The 25,905-nt window shown below is 41.6% G+C and overlaps 1 long non-coding RNA gene across 1 annotated transcript in view; it reads left to right on the top strand.

Moving 5' to 3' along the window:
• LOC122174837 (uncharacterized) overlaps positions 1–24,353 on the top strand; it is a 44,167-nt gene extending 19,814 nt beyond the window's left edge. Inside the window, exon 3 of the long non-coding RNA XR_006177186.2 lies at positions 1,170–24,353. This is a non-coding gene — a long non-coding RNA (uncharacterized LOC122174837). The remainder of the gene's footprint in view (positions 1–1,169) is intronic.
• The last annotated feature ends 1,552 nt before the right edge of the window (positions 24,354–25,905 follow it).

Below are 25,905 nucleotides of genomic sequence, written 5' to 3'. Positions count from 1 at the left end.
GTTTGGAGTATTTGGATCCAGGAGATTGTTTTTCCCCATTAAAGAGGCATGAAGCTTGGATCCTTGGTTTTGGTTCAGCTTATTTCTAGTTTTAAAAGCAAACTCCAAAAATGCAAAGCAAAACTCAGCCAAAACTATCAGTTTCACCTGGAGCAAACCATAAAGCAACCAAGGTTCATTGACATCTGGAGCTGAGCCTGCTTTCCCTCCTCGGTCTAGTGCTGGCTGCCCCCATCCACTTCCAGATGACTTCCTGAATATATGGTGCTGGTGCAGTACCTGTAACAGAGACGCTGGAGTCGTTCTTAAGTGTATATACCCTGGAGTAAAACCAAGATCTGACCTCATTCTACCCAGCCTTCATCCAGAACTTGAACATGTAGGTGGTTTAAAGACTTTTGGATAATTAAAAAAAAATAACAAAAAGGGGTTTTTTTTGTGTGCAGCTTTAGTCTGTGCGTTCCATTTCCAGTTTGCCCATCCCTAGCAGACATAGTAAAATAGACCAGTATATGAGACTGCAGTTTACTTCATTGTGTTGCTAAAGGGCTGGGTCGATCACACTTTTATTTTGCTTTGGGGTTTAATGTTATTCTCTTTGGCAGTGGAAGTTAGCGGTCTAATTAAAAACAGGTTAAAATTCATGGCCTGTCACCAAATGATGCTGAAATGTGACCTTTACCACAGTTAGACAGACACACCTGGATAGGTATAAATGTGTATAGAAAGGGTGCCATCTGCTGAAATGTCTTATGCTTCACAAGACTGCAAGGCAGTTCTGTGCTTCCTTTAACATCAAGAAAGGAGAGTGAGAACGGGGGTTAATGTACTTAAAGCGACCAGGATGGAGAAAGCTGACTGTATAGTTCAATGAAAAGTTTTCAAATAGCCATTGATAATTTTCCCAAAATGGCTCTTACAAGCAGGCCAGTTGATGCAGTGGCTAAATGCACAAGCTTTTCACCTATGCATACATGAGCACTAGATAGTGATTTGGGCAAAAATAAGAACAACTGGAATCTCAACCCAACCCATATACTGCACTTGCACCTATTTAAAGGTTTAGATACTTCATCTGAGGTGCATTCTGACCCCCAAAAGCCCCATTAACATTCATGATTTCCTGGGCTAGATGCTGTCTTCAAATCTCACCTTTGTGGCATCATTAGGTTCACACCATGGTGTACTTGATGTGCTACTGCAGCCAGCCTGGGCCCCATCTGCAAGGTCCTGCAACTGGAATATCAACAAAGGTAGGGATCCCTTCTGGGAAGAGGAAAAGGGCTACCTGTCCAATTCAGGGAAATCAACCAAAAGGCTGATATATTGTGGGGGAGGAATCAGACCACAGGTGTATGTTGGGTGTGAGCAGGAGTTGATAAAGGAAGTAGGTGGGAAATGGAGGAGTTTTAACTAGAGCTGGTTGGAACATCATTTTGTCATTACATGTGGTTTTGTGTGGAGATCTATTGATTTCTATGAAGTTGTCCTCTGGCAGGTTGTTTTGGAGGAAGAGGGAGTGTGAGCCCGAGGCTTTATAGTCCAGTTGCACTGGCCTGAGATGTGGGAGACCTAGGTTTAAATTTCTGCTCTGCTTCATTCGGTCATCTGGAATGAAAAAAACCTGCTCTTAACCTGGGTCTTCCATCACCCAGACTGGTGCCCTAACACAAAGCTAGAAAAAGAGACACATCACTACCTCTCTTCACGAATCGAAAAACTCTGGTTTCGATCCCAAACTAAACGTTATGACACAATTCTGCTTTTCATGAAAACGTTCAAAAGGTCTTGGCTTCATTTCAATGTGGAATGAAAAGAAAGGTCCAGAGCTACCGCAAAATGGAATTGTCATCTTCTAGACAGTTCTAACGTTAACCCTTGTCAGACACGTTAGGTACTGACCGCTGCTAAAGACACTGGACTAACAGACCATTAGTCTGATCTGGTAGGATAAATCTTACATGTTCTTTTTACTCTTGAATTTATATATTCCCTCCCGCACCTTACCTCAAAACATTGTTAACGCTGAGTTAAGGTTTCTAGACTGCATATCTCACCAACGCAAACATCACTGCAAACGTGTACAGCACGTCTTGGTCTCAGGAGAGCTACTTCTGCTGCCAGTCTCATACAAGACCCCCTTAATGGAGTGAAACTTGGGGTGGCAGAACTCTCCCACAGATGGAGAAACAACTGCTGCCATTCAGCCCACACTCCCTACAATACTGTATATCAATAATGCCCCCAGGGTAGTCTGTGAGCCACTGATGGTCTGCTGAGACCAGGTGATCATCACATGGTTCTAATTCTCCTCCATGTTACCACCTGCTAAATTACATTATAAAATATATGCCAAAATAGGATCCTTTTTATTTTCCTCCTAATGTTGTAGTGTTTAGGGTTTTCATCAAGCTTTGTTCTGTACCCAGAAGGGCTAGAATTTTTTTTTTAAATAAAGCTGAGATTTTCAAGTAATAATCTTGTTCCAGGAATTGAGGCTTTAAGAAAAACACCAAATATCATGAGACTTGGGATGAAATTAGAAGAGTTGGCAACACTGTTGGATTTCAAAAATGTTTTCCATCCTGAACTGGGAAGAAAAGGTTCAATCTTCAAATTTTCACTAACTGAAAATCTGAGAAAAAATGTGGGGCAGGTCAACTGAAACATATTGTTTCCATTTTACCTTTTTTTTTTACATTTTTAAAAATATAAATTAACTTAAATTTTAAACCAAAAAGTCGCTTTGACCCAAAACCCAGAATCCTTTCGCTTAGAAAATGTTGAAACATTCAACAATTTTGAACCTTTTAAAAAAACAACAACAATTTTTTTAAATAGGAAATTTGTCACAACTGCCCCTTTCCTGCAGCTTTGATTTATATGAATTGGCATTCTCCAGTAAAAAAACCTTACATGGAATAATTCTTGTCTAGCCCTAATATATAAAGAGATATGCTGTACACATGTAGATGTTACATGATTGCAAGTGGGAGGGAGGTATCCATAAGACATTCTGTCCACTATGATATGGTCCACACTATGAAAAACTGTGAGAATTCCGTGGGTTGGGTTTTTTTTGTTTGTTTGTTTTTTGTTTCTTTTTGTGTTACTTTTGCAGGAGAAATATAGAAGCATGAACAAGAGCAACTACTCAATGACATATCATCATAAATTATTCTCACTATTAAAAATGTATGCCTTGTTTCCAGGCTGAATTTGTCTAGCTTCAACTTCCAGCTCCTTGAGTCTATCATATATAAAGCATCTTTTCTAATCATGTAATCGTTCTTGTGGCTTTTCACTGAACCCTCTCCAATTTATTAACATCCTTCTTGAATTGTGGAAACCAGAGTTGGACATGATATGCCAACAGCCGTCGCACAAGTATCAAATACAGAGGTAAAATAACCTCTTTACTCCTACTCAAGATTCCCCTGTTTATCCAAGGATTGCATAAGCCTTTTGGCCACAGCATCACACTGGGAGGTCATGTTCAGCTGATTATCCACAACAATCCCCAAATCTTTTTCAGAGTCACTGATTCCCAGGATAGAATCCCGCAACATGTAAGCATAGCCTACTTTCTTTGTTCCTATATGTGTACATTTACATTTAGCTGTATTAAAACACATAGTGTTTGCTTGTGCCCAATGTACCAAGCGATCCAGATCAATGACCATTCCGCTTCATTATTTGTTTTCTTCCAGATTTTTAATAAATATGTTAAATAGCATAGGGCCAAGATCAATCCCTGTGAGACCCCACTAGAAACATACCTGTTTGCTGATGAGTCCCCATTTACAGGTACATTTTGATAACTGTTAGTCAGGTTAAAATCCATTTATTGTGTGCCATTTTAATTTTCTATCATTACTGTTTTGTAATCAAAGTGTCCTGTGGTACAAAGTCAGGTGCCTCACAGAAGTCTATTACATCAACAACTCTTACCTTTATCAACCAAACTTGTAATCTCATCAAAAAAAGATATCATATTAGTTTGACAGGGTCTATTTTCCATAAACCCATGTTGATTGACATTAATTATATTACCCTCCTTTAATGCTTTAATAAATGAGTCCTGTATCAGCTGCTCCATTATATTGCCCGGGATCAATATCAGACTGACAGACCTAGAATTACCCAGGTCATCCCATTTACCTTTTTTTAAAATTGGCACAACATTAGCTTTCTGCCGGTCTTTTGGATCTACCCTAGTGTTCCAAGACTAGTTGAAAAACAACATTAATGGTCCAGGGAACTCTTCAAAAACATTGGATGTAAGTTATCCAAACCTGCTGATTTTTTAATGTCTAACTTAAGTAGCTGCTGTTTTACATCCTTTTGTGATATTAAGTGGAATGGAAAGAGTGTTATCATATATGACATATCATCTGTTTTTTTTCCAAAATACAGAACAGAAATATTTATTGAACATTTCTGCCTTTTCTGCATTATTATTGATAATTCTACCATTTCCATCTAGTAACGCACCAAGACTATTTTCAGGGTTTTTTTTTTTTTTTACCTAATATAACTTCTTACTATCCTGAACTTTGCTGGGCATAGATTTCTCCTTTATCTCTTTGCTTTCTTTATCAGTTTTCTACAACTCCTATCTTTTGATTTATATTCATTACTATCAACTTTCCTTTTCTTCCATTTGTTATATATATTATTTTTTAATTTTTTATAGCTGCCTTTACTTCGGGCTTGTCTACACTACCTGCCGGATAGACGGGCAGCGATTGATCCAGTGGGGGTCGATAGACGCGATAAATCGACTGCTGAGCGCTCTCCTGTCGACTCCGGTACTCCACCAGAATGAGAAGCGCAAGTGGAGACGATGGGAGAGCGTCAGCTGTCGACTTACCACAGTGAAGTAGGACTAAGTACATCGACTTCAGCCACGCTATTCACATAGCTGAAGCTGCATAGCTTAGATTGACCCACGCGGTAGTGTAGATAAGCCCTTCCTCTCTAAACCAGGTCAGTTTTTTAACCAATATGGCCTTCTTCCTTTAATGTTGCTTTTTGGTCATCTAGTAAAGTGTTCTTAAACAATTCCCAATTATCATTCACTTTTTTCTGATTAATTTCTTCCTCCCAGATGATTTGGATGATAATTATTTTCACAGTTCTGTGAAATTGGCCCTTTTAAAGTACCAAGAATATATATTACTGGTCTGGACTTTATTTTGCTTGCACTTTTTATCAAATGATGATCACTTGTACCTAAGTTACTAGTTCAGGCCCTGTGTACCATATATAGTGAGAGATGCATAGGATTTCCCTCCCCCCCTTGCCTAGGGTGGGATGCAGGGAGAGGTAGATTTTCTGTGCAAACAATGAAGCAGTTAAAGTTGAAAATGAATGGGCCACCCAGCTCTGCCTTTAAAACCTACTTCAGTAAGAAAGTCCTCAGGGGCAGCCAAATCTCAGCATTTCTAGGAAATAAAAAACAAAACAAAAACCAAACAACCCCTCCCCCCGTATTTTCACAAGAATCTGTCCTTGATTCAAACAGAAACATGGCAGTTGGGAGAGAACTGATTGTTCAACAGAAGGTTCAGAAGAACAAATAAAAAAGCATATTTGTTCAGGGTGTGATGGAGAAATATATGAAGCTCAAGGAGACAATTGTAAATTGCATCTATTAAAGTTCAGGCATTTGCCACTAGGGGTGAGGAATCAAAGGGTAGGCAGTGGGACAGGGGAGAGTGGAGTGATATCCAGGATTGAGTGTAAGACCTTTCTTATAAAATTAATCAATGGATTTGTCACATAATTGCATAAAACATGCTGATTTCCATCACATGCAGTTCTCTAATGAAGATGTCCTTCACAAGAAAAGGGGCAGAAGTCTGCTAATAAGACCAACACATTTGCCCATCAGACTCTTCCAAAAAGGCCAGAGGTATTAACACGTACCAAAAATGTGAAGTAATGGGAAAGTGCTAAGACCTTGTGACAAAACACTGCAATAACGGTGTAGAAAAGGTTCCAATTCAGCAAATCCAGTTTTTCTCCACTCAGGAAGTTGGCAAAATATCGAGGGTCTTCTTGCTCCTCTTATTCCAGGCAAAGTAGGTAGCAGTAGAACCATTTTTGTTGGCTGGTTTGGGGAGTGCCCACTATTAAGAACCATGTATAATCTCTCCCCTGTTCATCTGGCCAGAATTTAAACCAGCCAGAGCTGAGATTAATTACCTTTTGTGGTTGCAGATCAGCAGCCAGGTTCCTCTTCTCAGTTAGCAAAATGCAGGAAACATTAAGTAAATAAAATATAAGCACCACCAATCTGTACTTTCGCCTCTCCTTCCCCATCAGTTGGCATTTTTAATTGTATACATTTTTCAGGACCTAATGCAAACCCCACTGAAGCCAGTGGAAAGATTCCCATTAAATTCAGAGGGCTGTTGATCTCAGTTATAGAGGACATGATATTTAACAATTAGTTTTCTACAACTGGTTGGGCCATTTGGCAACTACCAGTTAATCAAACTCTTCTCTTCCACCTTGGTACGGTAAACGTTTTACTTGCCTAGTTCTAACGGATCTTGGCAGTCCCAGATGGATCTGTATGATGCAAAGTAGAAGGAAGAGCAGATAGTGTTCTTTAGGGCTAAAGAGACATAGCATTTTGTCTTTGGAATTCGCTATACCTCAAGTGATAAAATAGATATACGGAACAAACAAAAGTTCAGAATAGGATCTGGTGAAATTTTCATAATTAATCATTTCTAAATTTCAATGGAAAACCAATAAAATTACACTGGTCTACAATTTTTGAGAAGTCGTCTGCTTCAAAGATAAAATGTGCTATTTATTATGTATTTTGATGTGCTGAATTCAAATATGACAATTAAAACAACTGAATGGCTATTGTTTCTAAGATATTTAAGTTTTTACATTTTATGTCTATGTATATTGTGTAGATAGTAGAGTTTTACTCATAAATTGTAAACCTAGGTCTTTTCATGTGTTTATGGTTGCTTTACATGATAATATTTCACCTGTCCTGTTTATGTAACACTTTAAAAATCAGCAAAAGGGTTATATAAATAAAATGTATTATGAAACAAAAGGCAAAAAACTATTATGTACATAGTTTAGTCCTATTCAGTGTCTACTCGGCGCTTCTTGGCTTGTCTCTTGTATTCATTAAATGGAGCATCTCTTGTCACTGTCCAGCAATGGTCTGCAAGCATTGATGGGCTCCATTTGCCCTGATAGCGTTTCTCCGTTGTTAAAATGTCTTGGTGAAATCGCTCGCTGTGCTCGTCGCTCACTGCTCCGCAGTTCGGTGGAAAAAAATCTAGATGAGATTGCAAAAATGTATCTTTAGTGACATGTTGCAACCAAGGCTTTTGTATGCCTTGAGGAGGTTTTCCACCAACAACCTGTAGTTGTCTGCCTTGTTGTTTCCGAGAAAATGTATTGCCACTAACTGGAAGGCTTTCCATGCCATCTTTTCCTTGCCACGCAGTGCATGGTCAAATGCATCATCTCGAAGAAGTTCACAAATCTGAGGACCAACAAAGACACCTTCCTTTATCTTAGCTTCACTTAACCTTGGAAATTTTCCATGGAGGTACTTGAAAGCTGCTTGTGTTTTGTCAATGGCCTTGACAAAGTTCTTCATCAGACCCAGCTTGATGTGTAAGGGTGGTAACAAAATCTTCCTTGATTCAACAAGTGGTGGATGCTGAACACTTTTCCTCCCAGGCTCCAATGACTGTTGGAGTGGCCAATCTTTCTTGATGTAGTGGGAATCTCTTGCACGACTATCCCATTCGCAGAGAAAATAGCAGTACTTTGTGTATCCTGTCTGCAGACCAAGCAAGAGAGCAACAACCTTTAAATCGCCACAAAGCTGCCACTGATGTTAGTCATAGTTTATGCACCTCAAAAGTTGTTTCATGTTGTCATAGGTTTCCTTCATATGGACTGCATGACCAACTGGAATTGATGGCAAAACATTGCCATTATGCAGTAAAACGGCTTTAAGACTCGTCTTCGATGAATCAATGAACAGTCTCCACTCATCTGGATCGTGAACAATGTTGAGGGCTGCCATCACACCATCGATGTTGTTGCAGGCTACAAGATCATCTTCCATGAAGAAGAATGGGACAAGAGCCTTTTGACGGTCACGGAACATGGAAACCCTAACATCACCTGCCAGGAGATTCCACTGCTGTAGTCTGGAGCCCAACAGCTCTGCCTTTCTCTTGGGTAGTTCCAAATCCCTGACAAGGTCATTCAGTTCACCTTGTGTTATGAGGTGTGGTTCAGAGGAGGAGGATGGGAGAAAATGTGGGTCCTGTGACATTGATGGTTCAGGACCAGAAGTTTCATCCTCTTCCTCTTCCTCGTCTGACTCAAGTGAGAATGATTCTGGTGCATCAGGAACTGGCAGTCCTTCTCCGTGGGGTACTGGGCGTATAGCTGATGGAATGTTTGGATAATGCACAGTCCACTTTTGCTTCTTTGACACACCTTTCCCAACTGGAGGCACCATGCAGAAGTAACAATTGCTGGTACGATCTGTTGGCTCTCTCCAAATCATTGGCACTGCAAAAGGCATAGATTTCCTTTTCCTGTTCAACCACTGGCAAAGATTTGTTGCACAAGTGTTGGAGCATATGTGTGGGGCTCACCTCTTGTCCTGATCTCCAATTTTGCAGCCAAAATAAAGGTGATAGGCTTTCTTAACCATAGTGGTTATACTGCACTTTTGTGATGCAAAAGTCACTTCACCACAAACATAGCAGAAGTTATCTGCACTGTTCACACAAGTATGAGGCATCTCTGCTCACTTTGGCTAAACAGAAATGTGTCCTTTTGCAGAATCAAACACTGACAAATAAGAGAGCACGACACTGTATGATTTCTAGAGCTGATATAGGGCAATTTGTTCAGCAGAGTGATGTAAGCTTCGTTATGATTGCATAATTCATGACTTCTAGGAATAACATGATGCGATTCATATCATGTATGATGCAATACCAGCTTCAGATTGCATCATTCATTGTTTTGCCTAAAAAGCAAGTACTGCCCAAACCCAGTCATAGATTTATTCATAGATCCAGTCAAAGATGTATTTTAGTCATTTCTGGTTTAAATTGAGATCCCTTCCCTTTATAACTCACTTATCCTCCGCCATTCCCAAGTCAAGGGTCGTATATACTGACCCAATAGCATATCTTGAAAACTAGAGCCAATCAACAATTTTAAGCATCATTTTCGTTCTCAGTGACCCAGAATTAGTAAAGTTTGACTACATTTATTTCAGAAGCATTTTGGCTGTAGAGCAGTGTTATCATGAAAATTTTCACCCTTTTTTCAAAAAGCTACAGCTACAAGTTGAAAATTGAAATTCAAAATGTCAGTGACATTTGAAATTAGATGGAAAGAAAGGGATGAAATTTTCATGAAAATTGTATGAGTTTTTCCACCAGCACTGGTTAGAGAATTTTACTTCTGTTTGGATAAGCAGCCAAAAGTACATCTAAGGTCACCAGTTTTTTGAACATCTACTTATCTTCCTCTTCCCAATCCAAAGAATTCCTACACCGTCCTCCACACCTCTCATTCTTCATCTCCCCTGACTCCCATCTCACTTTTCCCAATTTCCAAGTCTCTCTCATTTACTCAACCTGTGAACCCCTTTCACTAAAATGTCAAGTCTCACGAACTCCCTCTTAAAAATGAATATTTCCAGGGATTTTCTCCTTTACTTGAGTATAAATTACAAAAGCAGTGATCTTGAAAATATAAAATTTGTTTTTATGACATGCTTATTACACACTATTTATTATTATTATTATTTATCATTACAATATTTTTATTACATTATGAAAATGGCAACATTCTTCCAAGATTTCACTTTTGTAGCTTGCATCACTTTGAATAAGCCTTTTATAAGACAAGGCTCCTATGTTTCATCAAGGAGTATGAGATGTGAGACAGCATGAAGGTATTTAAGAAGCCAACTCAAAGAGTTCCTCCTACACAAGCATTCAGGTCTTGAGCAGTCCAGGCAAACAACGCATGTTACAACAAAGCTTAAACTTGTTCTTCATAATATTTTAAAAACAATACTAGCTGCGCGTTTAATTTTAAAAACAGCAAAAATATCCACCTCCCTTTCCATTTCTTATAAGGAGTCTTGAAGTTTAAATCTCCTCAGTGTGATAGAGATGCTTGCTCTGATCTGCTTAGCTCTTGAAAGTCCAGGGGCTTTGGGCTGCTGGCCCTGTGCCGGGTCCCTACGGACAGCTCTGTCCTCCATTAGGGAATTTTTTCCCAAGAACCCCCTTTAACATTTCACGAACCCCAGTTTGGGAACCATTGCTCTAAGCCCTTCAAACACACACACACCCCACCGTATCTTTGTCCAGATATTCCAATCTGGACAAAGCTACAGTCAGACATAGACAGAGGTGTTCAGTGATGAAGTCCCTATTGTGCACCATTGAGAGTTGTTGCATGGGTGTGACATCATCAGAAAGGGCCAACTCACCAATCAGAATACAGCTTCTGACAAGCAGTGTCCTAAGTCATAGTTTCATAAAAGCATAGGAATGGCCATACCGGGTCAGACCAATGGTCCATCTAGTTCAGTATACCGTCTTCCAACAGTGGCTAGTACTAGATGCTTCAGAGGGAATGAACAGAACAGGGCAATGTATTGAGTGATCAATCCCCAGTCATCTAGTCCCAGCTTCTGGCAGTCAGAGGTTTAGGGACACCCAAAGCATGAGGTTGCGTCCCTGACTATCTTGGCTAATAGCCACTGATGGACCTATCCTTCATAAATGTATCTAATTCTTTTTTGAAGCAAATTATGCTTTTGGCCTTCACAACATCCCCGGCAATGAGTTCCACAGGTTGACTATGTATTGTGTGAAGAAGTATTTCCTTAAAACTGCTGCCAATTAAGGTCATCAGGTGACCCCTGTTATTTGTTTTTATGTAAAGGGGTAAATAACGTTTCCTTATTCACTTTCTCCACACCATTCATGATTTTATAGATCTCCATCATATCCCACTTAGTCATCTCTTTTCCAAGCTGACTAGTCCCAGTCTTTTTAATCTCTCCTCACATGGAAACTGTTCCATAGCCCCAACTGTGTTTGTTGCCCTTCACTGCCTTTTTCCAATTCTAATATATCTTTGTTGAGATAGAGCAACGAGAACTACAGGCAGCATTCCAGATGTGGATTTATGTAATGGCACTGTGGTCATAGCTTTGTGCTCTGTAGAGCATTCCAGGGTCAGAGGTGCCCCAGAGTGAATTCATGAGACTGAAGAAGCCCTGGAACTGGTAAACTCGGAGGATACTAGCCAGCACAGAAGAGACTGTCAGGCCTAACAGAGGCCCAAGCTGAACCTCAGCAAAGGTAGAAGACCTGCTGGAGTCAGCAAGGCAGAATGGAGGGAATGTATCTGATCTTTCTTGAAACAATTAATTCTGCTATAGCTTGTGGCAGAGAGTCCAGGAATGGATTTGGCCATAGAATCTGAATTACTCTCATACCTAGAGCTGGTCTCTCTATGACATTAGAGGAATGGGGTAGTGTAGAGCTGCCCATGATATACCTGTTCAGTGGATAAAGGACTTTACTTTCCAGCCCTTTTCAGCAGCACCAAATTTACCCAGGGGTGGAAAATAAACAATTAATTCTACACAGAATCAATTTGGGTAATAGGGAGGGTTGATAAAAAAAAAAATGTCCTCCCCCCCCCAGGTAACGTTTAAGTATGCTGCTGCGTTATTGTAAGAGGCTGGGTGCCGAATTGTTGTCCGGGGATGGTAGGGAGGGTCGTGTGATAGTCATTTTCATTCAGCAAGCCTGGCAAGAATAAACTGAACATATCCAGACTTGCACAGAGGAATGATCAGGGTTTCCGGCATCCACTCACACTGACATTTCTTGCCAAAAATAGAGGGAGACATGTTGAAAACCAAATCCCAATCTGCAGCAAAGCTCTGTGCCGCTCAGTCTGTACCACTCAGCCTCCCCCTTCCCACTGCCCTACCCTCAACACACTCCACATGCCCACCTGTTGGCCTTTTGTATCTACTGTATGATGCCTTAGCATCTGCTCCAATTCAACCACAAGTTATGGGGATGGTGGAATTACTGTTAGAAATTCTATGACTTGTCTTTTGCAAAAGATCATATTATACACCTCTACCCCGATATAATGCGACCCGATATAATACAAATTCGGATATAACGCGGTAAAGCAGCACTCCGGGGGGGGGGGGGGGGCTGCGCACTCCGGCGGATCAAACCAAGTTCGACATAACACGGTTTCACCTATAACACAGTAAGATTTTTTGGCTCCCGAGGACAGCGTTATATCGGGGTAGAGGTGTATTACCATAATGGTCCCTTCTTGTCACAAAATGTATGAGTCTCTGAGCCTAAGATCTGGCTGCAGCCTCTCAGGTTCTCTCTCTCTAGTCCTGGCACTTGTTAAATACTAAGGGTCAGGTTCTCTGCTGGTGTAAATCAGCATAGGTTCACTCAAGTCAATTGTGCAATGGTGATTTACACCAGCTGAGGATCTGGTGCAAAGGCGCTCAGATACGAAGGTGGTAGGTACCTTTTAAATAATAACTGGCTAGGTAGATTGATCAATCAATCTCTGTTCCTTCTGGGGAAACAGCTTCCATTAGCTGTATTGCCCTAATGAGGCTAGGCTTAAGAGAAACATTTTGTACAATTTAACACGTGCAGAGGGAGTTTAGCATTTTAGTTCTTTGGTGGAGACCACAATGAAAAGCAAGAAATGCCAAGTCACCCCCCCAAAATTATCAGAGAAGGTCTTTACTGGTTGGCCAAATGGCCACTGATGCTTTGGTGTACTGTTCACAATGGAAACAGACCTTCTGTCCCAAAAAGGAATCATGTTAGTATGAGGCAGAGATGCTGAAATCATGGGAAAATGTATTCAGGGAGGACAGGAAGGATGGTCTAGAGGACAGGCTGCTGGACAGGACCCTGAGAGCCAAGTTTGGTTCCCGGTTTAGCCACAGTCTCCCTCCATTATCTTGGGCAAGTCATTTAATCTAGCCTGTGCTGCAGTTCCCCACTTGCAAAATAGAGATAATGCCTCCCTACCTCACAGGGATGTTGGGAGGATAAAATCCGTTAATGATTGTGAGGTACAGAGCTACTATGATGATGAGGGGCAGATGGGTAAATGATTCTGCAAATGTTTTTATTCAGCCATAGTTTTGCCACTTGCTGTTCATTTTTCCTTCAGTGTTTAGAAGTTCAGTCTCTGTTCACATGGATATTTGTGGAGATGCTGTTCATTATAGAAATATCTGTATTCACATCTGGATAATATTCATGCATGAGGAAGCTATTCACTATCCATTGTTTGTTCTTTGTTACTTGCCACTTATTAAAAAGTTCCTTTTTAAGAAGTTCCAGTCATCCAATTAGGAAATGGAAACAATATCATGTGACTTATGCACCCAATCACATTGAACTGCTAATTCTAGTGCTCAGTTTGTCAGTAAACCACAGGCTGCAATTTATTTGGATGACTGACTCAACAAACAACTTTGAACAATGAACACATTTGGGAAATTCCTCACACTTTGTGCACAGGAAAAGGGAAACATTGGTCAAATAATTTATTCATTATGAATATTTCAGCCAGCTTTAATAGGAAGCTTTGTTGGGTAACATGAGAGCACGAATTCCCTGACTAGCCTAATCTCACTCACTATTTAATGAAAAACAAAAGCTAGCATTTGAGGTATGGTGCATAAGGAAAAGGCGGATTTTTCACATCCATAACTGCTGGTTTAAGGGGGCAGAACTATGATCAAATATTCTTTTTAATATGATAGCACCTAGAGGTCCCATCTGAGATCAGGATTCAATTGTCAGGCACTGTACATATACGATGTGAGAGACAGTCACTGCCCCAAAAAGCTTACAATAGAAACAAACAAGACAGGCGGAAGGAGTGGTATCCTCATTTTACAGATGGGGAACTGAGGCACAGAGAGATTACGTGACTGCCCCAAGGGCACACAAGAAGTGTGTGGCTGAGCTGGGAACTGACCCCAGGTCTCCCAAGTCGCAATCCAGGCCTTAACAAGAAGTTTATTCTCCTGGGAGGCACTGAGACGTGAGTGTCCTTTCAGCTCTGATGCCCCTTGTGGCCACTTACTGAAAATGCCTATGAAGGCTATCGCTGGGTATACAGACTAATGCAATCCCTGCATTATTTAATCAGAATCACTAGTATAGCTATTTATTGATTACTTTTTGCGGAGGAGGTTGAGTGGTGAATAGATTGCTGGGTGAAGAAATACAAGGACCGGAGAGATAAACTTATTTATTCACATGCTAGATAAAAGCATGAGAGAGGCAGACATAATGTGGGTCTCCTTTCTACACCCACCAGAGAGAACTTTTCAACCCTGCCCTAGAGGGATTACCTTCTCTCCAAGTAATGATGGGAGAGTTCAGTTTCCATGTCCCTTTGTTCCTGGGCTTCTGCACAATCTGCTTCACAATGGACCCCAAATCATGATCTAAAGAAACCACCTTCCACTAAAATGAAAGGGAAGTTCAATTAAATTAATCCATATGCCACCAGCATGAACATGCACCAACTCCACCCGAGTTACAGTTGACCACTGCTTTCAATTTAAAGGTGGACAGTTCTAAGAGCTCTAAAAACTGTATGCTTCTTTGGATTGACTTGAATTTTGCTATGCCTCATGGGGGTAGTGTTAGTAATCCAAATTTGGGGTTGCTTAAGAAGGGATTCCTCAGATATAGCCCACCTCATTCAGCCACAAAACAAGAATCCAGCATTTTATAAAATGGATTCAAAATGATGGATTTTGGACAAGAATACAAGTCATGTCTTTCCGGAAGATTCTTTAGCTAACCACAAGGTATTCAGCTCAATACAACAGTAACTAGATGAAATTCTATTAACTGTATCACACAGGAGGTTGGACTAGATGACCTATCGGTCCCTTCTGGCTATGAATCTATAATAAGGACATATAAGAAAGCAGTAGTAGAATGTGTTATTGCCTGTTATGGTCCACAGATTTGAATTGCAGCATTTATCAGCATGTACTTCAGTTGCGTTCACCGTTAGATGTCACTGTACTGACTGGTGGAGGGATTGGTTGGAGCAACTTGGCAGAGCTATGACTGTGAGGTAATGAGAGGTCCCCGTGTACCTTGAGGCATTGATTATGCCTCATTTCAGCACTGTGTTTTGTAGGTTGCAGCCACAGAGGTGTGCAAGGGGTTTTTTGTTTTTGTTTTTTTTGCCATGGGGATTGTTGACCATCTGGTGGCCCATAGGACACTGGTCTCCAGGGTTTAGGGAGGAGTAAGTGAAAGCAATGTCTCAGCAGGACTCCTTAGAGCAAGAGTGAAGGTGAAAGGGTGATGACATTTAGTAAGCCTGCGGTGGTTTGTATAGAATTGGCTCAGTGTTTGAGTGCAGGACAAGTATAAGTAGCTTAGAGTTTGCTACACTTCACCTAAACCCGCTTTTTGCCATAGCAAAGAGAAGGTCTTAGGCTTTGTCCTACAGTTCTCATATGCTCTTTTCCCAGAGAGTTCTGTAGCATACGTGAAGATAGAGTGCTACTAAGTGTGTTGTTGGCATGTTGGGGCAGCGCTCAAAGAGGGCAGAGTTAAGGAGGCATTACAGCGGTGGCATGTTCCTGGTTTGCAGAGGTTTAAATGTGTGTTACCTTAATTCTTCATTTCCTGGTGTTCAGACCATTATGTTTTGCCATTCTTCGCATTCTGGAAGGGCATGAAGTACCACAGCGCAAACCTTAACTCTGTGTTAACAAAGTTCTTGGTTCTTTAATTTAATAGGCACTAACCAATTTGTGAATCAAAAGCCAATGGTTTGCACACTCCCATGAAAAGCTAGAGGCAGTGTGACCCCTGGATAGGGCACTGCATTGGAAACATGGATTATATTTGCACAACAAGGGCTCTATTTGCAGCACTGCCATTGGCATGCTGGATAACCTTAGACAAGTCACTTCACCTCTATTTCCCCCTCCCCCCACACTCTCTCAGTCTTGTCTATTGTGCTGGTAAGTTCTTCAGGGTAGGAGCTGTCTCTCCCTATTTGTGCTTGTCCTGCACTTACCATAATGGACCCCTTATCTTGTTTGGGGTGGCCTTCAAGATACTACTATAGCACAAATCGTTAGCAACACCAATAACTGAAGCGTTAAGGTTAAACTCTGGAGGATCTGCAGTCTCCTTCTCTTTCTTCCCCACCTTAAAAAGACTGTCTATTTTAGAAACTTCAGAGGTGTCTCCCACATGACCTGAGGAGTGGATTTCTCAAACAAAGGGTTAAAATAGCCAACTCCATTAGATAAAATAGAGAAAGATCTAACAGGGATGCAGCTCATATGCCAGGCTAGGTACCAGCTAATCAGTACTATTCAAAGGTGAAGGCCAGACAGAGGAGCCAGGAATTGTTGCACAAGTTAAGCAAAGTTTAGTGAACGGTAAACCTGATAAAGCAATGGTTTGACTATTTTCTGTGAAAAACTCCACTCTTCCTTTAACCTGGCTCTGGAACAGGGGCCACATGGACTGATCCTCCCAGTGAATCAATCTCAATCTGTCAATATCTCTCCCTCTCTCCTTCCCCTCCTCCTCTCCTTTCCTCACACACAGGTTTCAGTGGAAGTCTTCAGACCTTCCTACAGACAACACCCCCTTAATATCCTTTCAGTTCATACAAAATCTGTTGCATGTAATTGCCTATTCAGGGAGCTCTGGATTCAAACTCTTCTGATAAAAGGGCTTGTGAGCAGTTTACTTTCTCTGCAATGATTTCATTGCAAAGGATTTTTCTTCTGTGTCAAGCTTGCCACGTGCTGGCTTTCCTCCTCTTGTTCACCAGAGCGTCCCAGTTTCTGGAAATAATTTGTGGTTTGGAAATTGCCTCCGAGGCTTCAAAGATCTTAAAATTTACCATACCAGATTGGATTGTTGGGTCCATCTAAGCTGGTGTCCTGCTTCCAGACATGACCAATACCCAGTGCTCCAGAAGAAGACAGAACTCCTTCATAACAACAACCACCCTTCACTCTTACAAAATGGACCTAGCCTGACTAATTAAAGGAATTGGCACTTGCTTCTCACACTACCATGCTAGATTGTATTAGACTTTTGAGGAAGGTACCTCAAGAAAGCACACAAAACATCAGTGGGGGAACCCCACAAAGATGAATAGATTGAAGGGGGACACAGATTATCAAGGAGGACTTCCCAAAACACAGCATAACATTGCACAGTGCCTTCCAGGCCTGTTTTGGCTCATTGTCCCCCATCAAAGAAATTGGCAAACAAATCTTTATTGTAAAAGACAGAAGAGACACCGTGGGGGAGGTATTGAAATCTGGGGATAATTCACAAAATTCCAGCCTGTATTGTAGAAGAAGCCTAAAGTTACATATCTCATTAGTTCTTATTTCTTTGGTCGCTGGATTTAAATGGAGAAAAGCAACCCACTGATGGCAACATCCCATATTCAACCACCATCCTTCCCCACTCCTCTTACATTAATGGAAAGCATGTGCAATCTAAAGCTGGCATTTTATGACCCCATTAATCATGCTGAGGTAGTGCCTCACTCCACAAAGTCCTATTTTCTTCAGTCAGACTATTATTTGCCGAGGGAAGGTGCTGCTCGGTGTGAGTAAGGCTGTCAGGATCAGATCCTGGGGAAAATGGCTACCCTGGAAAGAGGACAGCTGTTGCTCAGCCCTGGCACCTCTCTGCAGCTGTCATACGTGGCGTTATCATATGGATGTCTACAAGGCTCACCTAGAATGGACTCTGAGAATAGCCCTGGGACGACAAGGAGACCTGGATTTCAGTGTCCTGGTGACAGAGACTTGGCACCACCCTGAAAGAGTATTATCTGCAGACTGTCTGGACCCCATGAACATGAACTGAGTTTGTGTTCCAGCCTGGATTGGATTCAGGGCACAATTCTTGGCAGCAGAGAGACTAGCATGGGACTTCTCCGCCAAAGTGGAATATATGACGTGCATGGTGTTATATTGCCACCTAGCGGTGAGAGTGCATATGAGACAGCGGAGTAAAGATGGCTGACAAACAAGTCACCTCCATGGCTGTGCTGCGGTTATTACATGCTGTAAGAAGTGGGATGAAGGATTTTGGATGCTCATCACGCAACTAAAAAGCTAAGTCCTGTTTCGAGCGCTCACATGTTGCCATTGGTTTTCCTCCTGGAGATGAGATGGGGCAGCTCTGTGGCAGGACGGTAAAGCTGAAGTTTCAAAAATCTGGAGATTTTATGTCAATGACTTAAGGTCTGGATTTGCATATTTGATGTTAATGTCTAACACAGGGGTCAGCAACCTTTCAGAAGTGGTGTGCCGAGTCTTCCATTTTTTCACTCTAATTTAAGGTTTCGTGTGCCAGTAATACATTTTAACGTTTTTAGAAGGTCTCTTTCTATAAGTCTATAATATATAAGTAAACTATTGTTGTATGTAAAGTAAATAAAGTTTTTAAAATATTTGAGAAGCTTCATTTAAAATTAAATTAAAATGCAGAGCCCCCCAGACCGGTGGCCAGGACCTGGGCAGTCTGAGTGCCGCTGAAAATCAGCTCACATGCCGCCTTCGGCACGCGTGCCATAGGTTGCCTACCCCTGGTCTAACATCTTGCTAGCCTATGCAGATTTCTGGTCCCACTCCCACACTTAGGGGACAGGCCTCTGCCCTCAGAGTTCTCACTAATTTATCCCCACATGGGGACCCTCGTCTCCATAGAAACCAACAGAGGATGGTTAAGCTTTAGTCATCCCAGATCTTCTCCACAGGAATCTGACTGAGCAATGAATGACAGAATATACATTTTGTTTTGTTCAGTGTGGAAGGAGCCTCTTGCTGTGATGAGTTTTATGTTAGCTGGTGTCCCAGGATACAGACACGTGGTGATACAGGGAGCCTGCTTTTGCATGATAGAGTGCAGTGATGACAGACTGGAAGACAGTTGCTACAAGTGCAACGGCTCATTGTCACAGTGAAGTCATGCACTGATTTTCATCTGCTCAGATATGCATTCAAGGCTGCCTTGACACTCCCTTTTAAAAATCTGGGGCCTGAGTTTTTGGAATGCAAAGTGTATGATGTGGTATAAATAATAAACACTGCTGAGAGGCTCATGACATTCCATAGTCAATTACAAATATTACAGAACCATGTCCCCGGACTCTTATAATCTAAATTAGACATAACACATCAAGAGAGGACAATCAAAACAGGGCAAGGAGGTGGCTATCAAAGGACAAGGCATATAAACCACGAGACATGCTGTTGTTATATAGATAACTTGTTAGTGATTGCATATACATCAGAGATTGGAGGTCAGTGTGGAATGAAGGCTGGGAAGGCACTAAAAGACTGATAGCACTGGGTAGAGCGTGGTATAGTGCAGACGGGTTCTGTGAAAGCTTCCTCCATACATCTCCCCAATAGCAACCTGCAATACCTGCTGCTAATCAAAGGCTCCATTCTCCCTAAGAAAGACCCACTCAGAGGGGAGACTCCATTTCTGGGAAGTCTCCTATCTGCAGGGCAGGATTCACCCTGCTGTCCACCCCTGGGGAAAAAGTCACACTTGATAGTCAGCCTGCCCAATGTCCTGCTTCAGGGGGTTTCCCCTTCCATCTCTGCCCCAACTAAGGGTTTCACACCATGCAGTGGGGGTACTTCATAAGTAAGTAAAGCTCCTTCCATGGATTTAGGGGTAGAGGGAAGATTATACTTACAAATATTTGAAGGGACTTTCAAAGCCACACAGGAGTTGGGCTCTTTGAGTTTCAATGGGATTTGACTAACTCTCTTAGTCTCCTTTGAAAATTCCAGCTATAAACATCAAGGACCATGCATACGTGTTGAAACTAGGGGTGTTGCTGCATCCTCTGGCTTGAAGTGGTTTCCATCATATACATTTGGTTCAATGGTTCTCAGCACCCCCACTATAGAAATTGTTCCAGCACCCCGGTTACCTTGTCCTCCCACAGAAGCCAATAAGAGTTTTGCCATGGGTATCAGTGGGAACAAGCTGAGGCACTAAGGGTTTGATCCCGAGAGATGATGAACAGTTACAACTCCTGCTGAATTCAACTCCTTCCAGGAACAGCCCTTAAGGAGGAGTGGAATTACCTGGGATGGTCAAAAGGAGTTTAAGGTGGGTGTTGGAATCCCCATTATGACAGTTATTACCTTCAGGCCTGGGATCCAATGTTTTCCACAATCCTGAGGCAGTATCATTTGCTGCAGAATCCATCCCACTCTGCAAAATTCAGCTCTAGAACCTATGCTTTCATTTTTTAAAACTGATCCCATATTATCTTCCAGAGTCTGCAGAGAGACTGGGACAATAGCTCTGAAAAGTCTGAGCTCACCTCCCTCACCCTTCAGCACAATGGGATAGTAAGTCTAACACCTAAAGCTGACAGTTTGAATGTCAGCATTGGTAACATTGATCACTTTAGCAGAAATTGCCAGCTAATGTGATTTTCCCAGATTCCAAACTGTCTCCAATGCCTCCCCAGGTCCTAAAAGCCTATACTGTGTCCTCCAGTTTCCTCCCTGACAACTTCTACGATGCAGTTCTGCATTCCTAAGACATAAATCTGCAGCATACTGAAAACTGATCATGTGGAGACAGCGTAAAATGAATTGAATCTCAACATGACACAGCGGACACTCTACTGAGTGTATTATTCATTTCCATATTTAATTCATTACATTTCTCCATTTTTTTTTTCAATTTACATGGAGCTGCAACACATTTTCCAGCCTGCTGTGCTGGAAAGCTGCAGAGCCCAGGGACCTTGCTGCTAAATGTAAGACCTTCTTGTCATATTGTACCTTGGACCTTTGTCCTCAGGAAACCAGATAGCTCCCAGGTAGATAACAGCTGGTTACTACCTATTGCTAAGTGCTTGTAGAAGCAGGTATTGGGAAGTAAAAGCAGGGTTTCTGGCAGCAGGGAGAAGGGCAGGATTCTTGCCTGGAATAAGAACCACCCTTCTTACTGAACCTCCAATCTGCATTCCCCAGATGGTCTGCCCCACCAGTTCTTGACCTTTCTTTTGGCCTGGAAGGGGAGACCCAGTTGTGGCTCTCACAGGGGGTGAAGGAGAGATGGTAGGTTGATTAGGAAGGTAAGATGAGGCCTCTGCTGCTGTGGAGAGGGAAAGAGAGTACCTTTGTTCTGGATTGAGCTGTGACTTTCATTCCGGATCCTCCAAGGGTAAAGCTAGTTTGAAGCACACAATGTAGGGAAGGACTCCTACATGGGTTGCAGGGATGGATAAATTGACCTAATACAGTATTTTTTCCCTCCCTGATTTCCATGATTCCATAATAAACATACTCTGAATCAGCTAATGTTTCCCATTCATATTCGCTATTTCTTCTCTGAATTCACCCTCCCACCTCTGGAATGATCTGCAGCTTTACCTTCCTCCTTGGAGAGAGACAACTGGATGACTTCACTCCGTGTCTGGAAGCTGGCAGTGAGGTCACTTTTTGAGCACACTACAGTTTCTTTCACCCTCAGCTGAGGATCCACTGAAGCTCTGGAAATTCTTTTATATCCTTACATGAAATAATAACACAGTCCCTTGGTGGCATTTTGTTTCCAATAACACATGCAAAAGAGAAAAACAAAGTACTTAATCCTGGCCAGATGAAAGAAAAATCTAACTGGACTCCTGGAATGCCTCACATGGACCAGAAGTCATCTTCTGTTGTCAGCTGGTTGACAGATGGCTATAAACCTAAACTGAAGTCATATTAGCTAGTCTTCTGCTTAAAGGTCTGATTCTGCTCCTATTTTAGTCAATGGCAAAAGTTCCATTACAACTGGGATGTGACCAGGATCATGTCTTAACTTTGTCACAAATCACATTGCTAAGTGTAGATTGTGTTGAGATGCAGGTAGAGAAGTGGTATTTGGATCTGGAATTGAATTAGGCAGGGGTTTTAGGCTGGATTCACTACTGCTGAAATCTCAGTCAGTTTTGACCCTCAAATGGTGGTAACTTTGTAAGAACAACTGATCTTGCAAGATTTCTGCCCGCTTAAAAATGATGGCAGTATCATGAGATCAGCTGCGGGTTTTTTAATGAAATTTCTGCCATTTTTGGCAGAAATCTCATGATTTACCACTCTTTTCAAAAGATTTCAGTAGAGGTGGGTAGGAAATTATTTTCCAATTCTTAATTTTTTTTTAAAGATTTCGAAAACTGTTCCTATTCTGAATGGAGATGAAAAATCAAAATCTCAAACATTTTCACAAACCAAACATTCAAAATTTTGTTCGGATCAGATCAACCTGAACATTTAGTTTCAATAATTTTTAAATATTTCATTTTGATTTTGGCCTTTTCATATTTTTTGGCATGTTTTGCTATCATTGAACCTAAATTTTTAAACAAAAAATTATTTTGAACTGAAAATTTGATTTTTTTTTTTTTTTTTAGAAAATGTCAAAAAAAAATTCTACTTTTTTGAATTGGGAAATTCATCAGAACTGATCTTTCCCTCTGAGCAGTTTTGGATTTGATGAAAAATTGTTTTGCTAAAACATTTCCCCATGACGTTTAGATTTCAGCTCAGTCCAGATCTGAGCAGGGGGGAAAGGATCTACTACTTTTAGATCTGACCTAGAACCAATACTGAGTAAGTTTACTTTGATCAAAACCAGAATCCAGAATCCCTACCTCTTCAAATTTAAGCTTCAATCACTGGTTCTGTTATCTTTGCAATAGAACTTCTCTAGGACTCCTATGTTCTGATTCTTCAAACACTGAATTTAATTCTGTAACCACAGACACTATGCTGATTTTTTTTTTTTTTTTATTTCTAAGATGGCTTCCTGTTTTATTTGATCCTTTGTTATTGTCCAATTACTGTATTTCCTGTACCCACTCTACTGATTTCTAACTTAATCTTCCTGGTATTCATAGACATTTCTACGTCAGAAACACTTGATTTTGCTTTACAGCTTATCATTGGCAGGAATTTGACTTTGTCTCAAGCTGCAGCGTCTGTTGTCATGCAAACTGGTGTAGCTCTGTTATCTTCAATGGAGATACATTGACTTCCATCAGCTGGGAAGCTGGAAGAACATTGTCAACCATCAATCGGAAGGATTTCTAATACAATACAGGGTCTGAAGGGAAATGTGAAAGTGGTTCAAGGAAGAATAATGAATTATTGATTATTACTAGTAATTAATGAAAATATACAATGCTATAAATGCACACAGCACTTCTAAGACACATAGTCCCACCCCAAAAGCACTTAGCGTCTGACACAGAGAAGGTAAAACATAGGATCCCAATTCACTTAAGGAATGGTGAATACATATTAATGGGAAAGAGACTCACATAGTAAAAACTTTAGAAAGAAACAGGTTTTAGGGAGGGATTTGAAGAAGGGGACCTGGTGGGTAGAATCAGGGAATCTCTTCCGAGCACACAGGTTTGAAAGCTGGGTGTGGGAGGTCACTTCTGGCAGGAGGCTAAAGAGCTACAATCAGGAAGATATTTGAAGTGTATTACAACACTTCTCAGTAGTGCTACATATTTTTACATGCCAGTGGATGACACTCTTTATATTAACTAACTATACAGATATAGATTTATAGATGGAGGCTAGATAGTCATCTGTCTTGGATGTTTTAGACACAACAAATCGTGCATCTTGGCAGGGGGTTAGACTAGATGTTCCTTGCAGCCCCTTCTAACCCTATGATTCTATAATTCTATGATTCAAAGGCCAGAAGGAACCACTGGGATCATCTAGTCTGACTTCCTGTATAACAGAAGCCATAGAACTTCCCCAAAATAATTCCTAGAGCATCTCTTTTAGAAAAACATCCAATCTTGATTTGAAATTTTCAAGTCATGGGGCATCCACCGCAACCCTTGGCAAATTGTTTCAATGGTTAATTACTCTCTCCGTTACAAATGTACACCTTATTTCCAGTTTGAATTTGTCTGGCTTCAACTTCTAGCAATTGGATCGTGTTATACCTTTCTCTGCCAGACTGAAGATCCTGTTATTAAATATTTGTTCCCAATGTAGATACTTATAGACTGTAATCAAGTCACCCCTAGACCTTCTCTTTGCTAAGCCAAATAGACTGAGCTCTTTGAGTTTATTACTATAAGGCAGTGGTTTTCAAACTTTTTTTCTGGTGACGCAGTTGAAGAAAATTGTTGATGCCTGCAACACAACGGAGCTGAGGATGAGGGGTTTGGGGTGTGGGAGGAGGGTCTGGGCTGGGGCAGGGGGTTGTGGTACAGGAAGGGCTCTGGGCTTGGGGGTGCAGGCTCTGGGCTGGAGCCAGGGATGAGGGGCTTGGGGTACAGGAGGGGGCTCTGGGTTTGGGGGGAGTTCAGGGCTGGGGCAGGCTAGCCTCGGGCAGCTCCTGGTCAGCGGTGCAGCGGAGATGCTAAGGCAGGCTTCCTGCCTATCCTAGCACTGTGGACCGGAGGCGCGCAAGTGGCTCCGCATGGCTCTCACCCGCAGGCACTACCCCCCCCCCAACTCCCATTGGCCAATGGGAATGCGGAGCCGGTTCTTGGGGTGGGGGCAGCCCCGTGGCCCCCCCCCGCTTAGGAGCCAGACCTGCTGCTGGCTGCTTCCGGGGTGCAGGTAGGGACTAGCCTGCCTTAGCCGGGCAGCACTGCTGACGGGACTTTTAATTGCCCGGTCGGCAGTGCTGACCAGAGCCACCATGACTCAGTGCCTTACATTCCACGACCCAGTGCTGGGTCGTGACCCGCAGTTTGAAAACCACTGTTGTAAGGCATGTTTTCTAATGAGACATGAGAATCATTAAATTTTCTTTGAACCCTCTTCAATTTTTCAGTATCCTTCTTGAATTGTGGACACAGAACTGGACATGGTATTCCAGCAGTGGTCGCATAAGTGCCAAATATAGAGGTAAAATAACCTCTCTACTCTTACTCAAGATTCCTCTGTTTATGCATCCCAGGATTGCATTAGCACATTTGGTCACAGTATCCCACAGGGAGCTCATGTTCAGCTGATTATCCACTACGACCCCCACATCTTTTTCGGAGTCACTGCTCCCCAGGATACATTCCCCTTTCCTGTAAGTATGGCCTACATTCTTTGTTTCTAGATATGTACATTTACATTTAGCCGTATTATAACACATTATTTGCTTGCACCCAGTGTACCAAGCAATCCAGATCTCCCTGAATCAGTGAAATGTCCTCTTCACTATTTACCACTCCCTACATTTTTGTGTCATCTGCAAACTCTATCAGTGATGATTTTATGTTTTCTTCCAGGTCATTGATAAAAATGTTTAAACAGTGTAGGGTCAAGAACCGATGCCTATGGGACTCCACTGGAGACACACCCACTTGAGGATTCCCCATTTAATATTACATTTTGAGACCTATCCATTAGCCAATTTTTAATCCATTTTGTGTGTGCCGTGCTAATTTTACATCGTTCTAGCTTTAATCAAAATATTGTGCAGTACCAAGTCAAACACTTTTCAGATTATTGCCTTTATGAATCAAATTTGTAATCTCATTAAAAAAATCAAGTTAGTTTGACAGAATCTATTTTCCATAATCCCACATTGATTTGCATTAATTATATTACCCTCCTTTAAGTCTTCATTAATCAAGTGCCATATCAGCAGCTGCATTAACTTGCCCGGGATCAATATCAGGCCTATAATTATCCAGGTCCTCCTGTTTTCCTTTTTTAAAATTTGGCACAATATTAGCTGTCTTTGAGTCTTCTGGAACTTCCCT

Source organism: Chrysemys picta, chromosome 4, assembly GCF_011386835.1.
Source record: "Chrysemys picta bellii isolate R12L10 chromosome 4, ASM1138683v2, whole genome shotgun sequence".
Lineage (NCBI taxonomy): Eukaryota > Metazoa > Chordata > Testudines > Emydidae > Chrysemys > Chrysemys picta.
The sequence above is the reverse complement of the archived record's forward strand: the minus strand, read 5'-3'. Positions and strand labels throughout refer to the sequence as shown.